Source organism: Lygodium microphyllum, chromosome 17 (assembly GCF_053477565.2).
Source record: "Lygodium microphyllum isolate KBCC chromosome 17, Lygodium_microphyllum_v1.1.10, whole genome shotgun sequence".
Taxonomy (NCBI): Eukaryota; Viridiplantae; Streptophyta; class Polypodiopsida; order Schizaeales; family Lygodiaceae; genus Lygodium; species Lygodium microphyllum.
In genome coordinates, this window is record NC_141151.1 from 8828207 (window position 1) to 8834743 (window position 6537).

Consider the following 6537-nt stretch of genomic DNA (forward strand, 5'->3'; position numbering starts at 1 on the left):
GCATGTAATCTGATCGTTCATACAAAGACCAAGCACACTAAGGTGCATTATCACTTCATCAGAGAGGTGATTGAGGACAAGTAGATAGAGCTTAGTAAGATCTCTATAAATGAGAATCTTATTGATCTACTCATGAAAAGTCTCATAAGGAAACGTTATTCCTTCCTTGGGAAGATGATGGGCATAGGATGAGACGATGTCTTTCCCCTCATCTAGTTGTACTCATATGTTATACTTTTTTCTCCTCACTCCCGACATATTCATCTTTAAGTGGGAGATTGTTGGGGATTATAGGCCACCTATGCCTAACTACCTATATTGACCTTATACTTGGTGCCAACACACATGTACACTACAATGGTACCCACCCATCACTGTCATCTTTATTCTCTATTCTTTACCACCATGATATAATCATAAAGGGAAGGCAGGTGACACATTGTAACTGTTGGAGTTGCCACACACTAATCCTGATCTCTAGAGTTCAAACATCCATAGCCATAGCTCTTGCTTTTGCTTGTCCTCTTCTTACTCTCACTCTTGCTCACCCCTTTTAGGAGCTTGTTCTTGTGTGTGTAACTTTGAGAACTCCTATCTCTTTCTTCCATCTTATCCATTTTGAGCACCTTGTTGAGAGTGAAGGAGAGTGAGAGTGAAAGTGAAGGTGAGGGATTTCGTAGATGAAGCTTCTCTATTTTCTTGCCTTTCTTCTCTTCTTTTCCTTATTCTTTCATAGCCTAGAGGGTGAGAAAGAGAGTGTGAGGTTGAGGTTGGTACACTTCCTTCTTTTCTAGATTTACTCTCTAATATGATGCACTTGCACATTGGACTTATCATGAACTCATTACAATGGAGTTGTTGGATTGAAGAGCACCACTTGGATCTTAGAGTCACTTGCAAACACATCAAGTGACTAGGACTACAATATGATAAGCGAGTAGGTGAGCTCACTGCATCTCAAATCTAGTCATGCACTTGTTTTCTTGGTAGAGTTGGTTGGATAGAGAAGGAGTGTTTGTAGCTAGATGAGATAGAGTGTAGCCAATATGGCAAAGCTCTTGAAATAATAAGACCTCTATCATAAGTCATGCTATTTAGCGAAAATCCCAACAAACCATCTTTCCACATTCCATTGCAAATGGCCTATTTCATTGCTTCTAGGAATAAACACTGCATATAAATACTACTGGAATCTCAAGGACCTTAGATTGTTTGACTTTGCAATTCCAAAGGCATAAAGATTTTCATTTTCCCTTTAGGGTCGAACAAAAGGAGGCACCTATAAAACTTTGCCAAATGTGACCCCAATAAACTTGGAAAGGTGATCTAGTTTGGTCATCTACATCTATATTACTTATTTTCAAATTTAAACCTAACAAAAGAAAGACCCAAGTCTATAGGCATATACTTGATGCATCCGAAACCTCCCAAATCCTTTTTTATTATCGCTTTTCTAATCATTTTTTCATTTGTTTTTCTTTGCTTTCTTCATAGATTCATATGTGTCTCTCCCTTCTCTTCTATGCAGACTACCTATGGAGCATCGCTTTCCCCCCTCTTCCATGTGGATTGCTTGTGAAGCATTGCTTTAATTCATGTGTCTCTTCCCCCTCTTCCATGTGTACTACCTATGGAGCATTGCTTTAATCAAATGCACTAGTAGCCCCTATGGCATGTCCCTTTGATTAAATATATTACATCTCATTCACACACATAGACACACAAAAATGAAGGCTATGTGTTATAAATAGAACAAGCTTTGTTCTTGCTACTCCATTCTCTATCATTGGCTTAAAATCAGACCTCTCGTGGGATAGTTGGCATGCACCCTCCTCCTACTCTTCTTCTTATCCTTCATCATCTTGGGACACTAGATAGTCGCCCTTGGTTGGACACCACAAAATATGTTCATGCGTGGAACTCCTAGAGCTAAGCTCGAATGTAGGCTCCCAATATGCGATTATGAGAGGATCAAGTTCAAGTAGAAATCCAATCCAAGGACATTCAAATGTTGGCCTTAAAGAAGGAGTTGTCTTAGGAGGTGCTATAGTTTCACATGTGGGGATGTGGTGTGGAGATGTTGAAAGAGCTGGTGGTAATGCCATCTAAATAGGACAATGTTGAGTGGGCACCTAGGGTCACCATCATCCTCAACTACTTCTAGCAAAAGACACTATGCACCAAGCTAGATGCCCCCTCACCCTAAACCTTGCCATTCCACCAATTTTAGGTCATGGCCTTTGACCATGCCAACTAGTTTGAGTTCCACAATATCATCATCTGCTACAATGAGTCATGCATCAACTCCATTGGCTACGACTTCATCTCTCTAATCTCCCTCTACATAGATTTAATAAGGATAGTCAGGATAGAACCAACATGATTGCATTGAGCAAGGTGCCATCAAATAGGGGGCTAAGATGTGGAGCATGCTTCAAGATCAGGAACAATAGACCCCACTAACTTTTGCATGCACCTTGCCCAATGACTGTGATGGTAGATGCACCAACTTACCACTACAACACTTTGATGTTATGCAACTAGTGCTTTAGAAGATCAAGGTCTACAATGGTAGCTAGATTGTGCCACTCCTATACACCTTGGTCCCTTACTACTAGGAGAGTAGAGTTACCAACCAGCATTGTTATCAAATCAGTCAAAGTTGGCAATAATGCATATCTATCATCATTGCTCCTAGTTAGTATGAGTTATGTGCTTCCTAATGTGTACACGTAAATGATCTCATGGGATAGCAAACATTGGGTGTGCAAGCTTTTGGTGCCTTTTTCAATATTTTGTTGGGTATAGAAATGAATGAACATGAAGTGGTTTTCATAAGCATACTTTGGTGTAGTGTTTGATTCGTTGGTGTTTGCTTTAACATATTTGATAGTGTGTAATTGCATGCATTTGATATACAATTGGTTCTTTGAGTAACTATATGCATATATAGGAATAACTCAGTCTACTTACAATATTCTAAAGCAAGGCATTTAGTTTTTCTACAATAGTCGTACAAAACTACATATACTTTTGTGATCATTTAAATGGGTGGGAGGTGCAAACCAAGATTATCAATGATGGGGTTCAAGTTTCTTTTAGGTGAAGCTTGGACATTATGACACGCTTTGTCTTTCTGAGGAATTTAAGCACGGTAAGCACATAAAGCCCAATTAGTGTGTAACCTATGTTATATGTCCATAAGTTTATGTAAATGCTTGTGTATTATTAGAAACAATGTAACCCACATAAAACTCAAATGATGGGGTTCAAGTTTCTTTTAGGTGAAGCTTGGACATTATGACACACTTTGTCTTTTTGAGGAATTTAAGCATGGTAAGCACACAAAGCCCAATTAGTGTGCAACCTATGTTATATGTTCATAAGTTTATGTAAATGATTGTGTATTATTAGAAACAATGTAATCCACATAAAACTCAAATGATATGCCAAATAAGATACAAGACTTGGGTTTATGTAGGTGTGTGCATACTTTAAAGAACCTACAATTCATGCATGCTTTTCTAATGTTAAGCTTCATTCACACTTTCAATCACATGATATTTTTTACATTCAAGTAATCATCATAATGCATATGTTTCACATCATACTTGATTTTCACATAAATGAATGCTCTAGAAATGATTTCTTGAATGTGGTTTCAAAACTGTTACTTTTGTAATCCCTGGTGGAAGTTGCTTTTGCAATCCTCGATCACGCTATCAAGCAATCAAAATTTGTAAGCAAGACTTGGATCATGCACACTCAAGATTGTAAGGATAGATATCTCAGATCATTTGGTGGGTGAGCAATCCTTTGATATAATAGAGAATGGATACAATAGTTTAGCTGAGAGGTGAGAGTCGGAAGGTGGGAACATGGAGTTTGAATGTGCATGTCTATTTTGGGCAACAAATGCTCAATGGTGTACTATACCTTGTGGCCCTTTTTTGGCTTCCCTAGCTGGATGTAGGGGAAGCATCCTCCTTAGTCTTTGGGGAATCCCAAGAAGCTAGGAGGGTCACACGAGCAAGAAATGACGTGGAAATGGAACGTGTCTTATGTTGAATAGGTGAAGAGACCTCTTATGATTCAAATGCGGGGTTCAAAGCTATGGCCGATGATCTTTAGAAGATTAACACTGAGTGTAAGAAAACTATGGGGGAAGAAAGTAAGTAGGTGCAGAAGGCCAATGTTACTTTAGCAATGCAATAATTCTAGGCTATTCATGTTCTTTATGGATAAACTACCATTAGAGGATGAGTTTGTAAGGTGGTTTTGCATAGGAGCGTTTCAGGCTATATGCAATTTGGTGCAATACAAATTTACTGGTAGGGGATTCTACCAAGTCTTGGTGAGTTCAATGAGAGAAAGAGATTGGATCCTCTCCTATGCTTTTGGCTATTGTGGAGACTTGGTTTTCTCCTAAGGGAGTGTTGCAATCTGAATGCCCTGTATAGGTATATTTCCCTAATCTTCATATTCTTTTGGAAAATGAAGTCAAAGACATATCTGCATCCCTAGGTAAAGTTCTTTATGTGTCTCCTTAATCCAAGTGGTGAAAGAAAAATTTGCATACTTTGGGATAGATGGGTCAAGCCCCCAAAGGTTCTGGAGCTTGTGGATGCCACTAGAATCAAAATTCATTGTGCAATTAGATTTTCAGCATTTCCAAATGCATGCTATATATGCAAGATGGCCACTTTGCGAGGAATTGTCCTAAGAAATTTGAAAAAGTACTTGGGTCTAATGAGCAAAAGAAGCAAGAATTTGAGGTTGCTAGATCATAGGAAAACTATGAGAAGTTAGCTACCAGAATTAGGTAGTTGCAATAGCCTAATTTTGAGTCCAAATGTAGAAATTTTCTTAAAGATACATGACAAAAAAGCATGCCTCCCATGGGTCAACAAAAGCAAAATTTACAGGCTGGAAATAAGGAGAATATATTGCCTTCCAAGGAGCCATAAACTTCTCAGGCTGTTAGTTTCATCATCATATGTTGTAAAAAGTGAAAGATAATCTCTTGAAAACTTGGCACATAAAGGGAAAGCGTCAACGTATATGCCCCTTTGGGTAGTCTCGATCCTAATGTATAAATCTTTAATGAGAGGGCTAACAATGGCAACTTGGAGTCCAAGGGGAATTGGCTCAGATCCTAAGAGACACATTGTTTTGGATTTGCTTAAGAATATGAAGGTGGGTATCTTAGCCCTACAAGAAATAAAGTGTGGGCCTAACTTTTCCATTGAGCTTAGAGACTTTGAGGTGTTTCTTGATGCCCTTGACAAAGGCTCACGTGGGAGCGCCATATTATGCAAGTGTTGTTTAAACCCAGTGCTTATTGCTTCGATTAGTTGTGGATATTTCCTTATAATTCAAACAAGAAACACAACTTGGACAAGGAAATTTCAGAAGTGTTCTCCAATAATGTCTCTAGCATTGTAGGAGATCTACCTTGTGCAGATGTTGATTACTTGGACAAAGCAAAAGTTTTTTTGGAACTAGTGTTGACTTTGGTTTCTCAGGAGAAAGCTTTATTACTACGTAGGCCTTTCTCTATTGAAGAGATTAAAGATTTGATATTCAATATGGAAAAAGGTAAATCTTTGAGTGATGATGATCTTCCTATAGAATTTTTGTAGAGGTTTTGGGATCTATGCAAGGGAGATCTATGTGTTGTCCTCAATGCCAAGGGATGGTGTTAATCTTTCTAAGTCCATGAATGAAGGAATAATAAAGTTTATCCCAAAAAATCCTAAGAGGTAGAATTGTAAGGACTAGAGGCTAATTACCTTGTTGAATGCTTTATATAAGGTTCATGCTAAAGCTTTGGCAAATAGAATCAGCTTTGTGCTTATTGAAAGTATCTACAAAATGCAGTTTGAATTTGTTCATAAGAGAAATATACATGAGGCAATAATCAAGTTGATATTCTCTCTTGATTATGCCTTTGCCTTGGATATTAAATTTGGCATGATCAACCATGATCTTCACAAAGCATATGATAGAATTAGATGGGATTTTATTATCCTGACTATGGAGAAAATGGGTTTTGGCACCTCCTTCTGTAGTATCGTGAAAGCCCTCTTCAACAATGCTTCTTCTAGGCTATGCATTAATGGATATCTCAAAGATTCATTCATGCTACATAGATATATTTGTGAAGGTTGTTCCTTGGCTCCATTGTTATTTGCAATAATATTAGACCCACTTCTCAAGAATATGGATTTGATAGTTGCTTCAAGGAGGATTAAGGGGCTACCTCTTCCTAACATGCTCTATTTTGCAAGCCGATGCTAATCTTCCAAGGCCATGAATGAAGGAATAATAAAGTTGATCCCAAAAAATCCTAAGAGGAAAATTTGTAAGGACTAGAGGCCAATTACCTTGTTGAATGCTTCGTATAAGGTTCTTGGTAAAGCTTTGGCAAATAGAATCAAATTTGTGCTTGCTAAAAGTATCCACAAAATGTAGTTTGAAATGGTTCATAAGAGAAGTATACATGAGGTAATAATCAAGTTGATCTTCTCTCTTGAT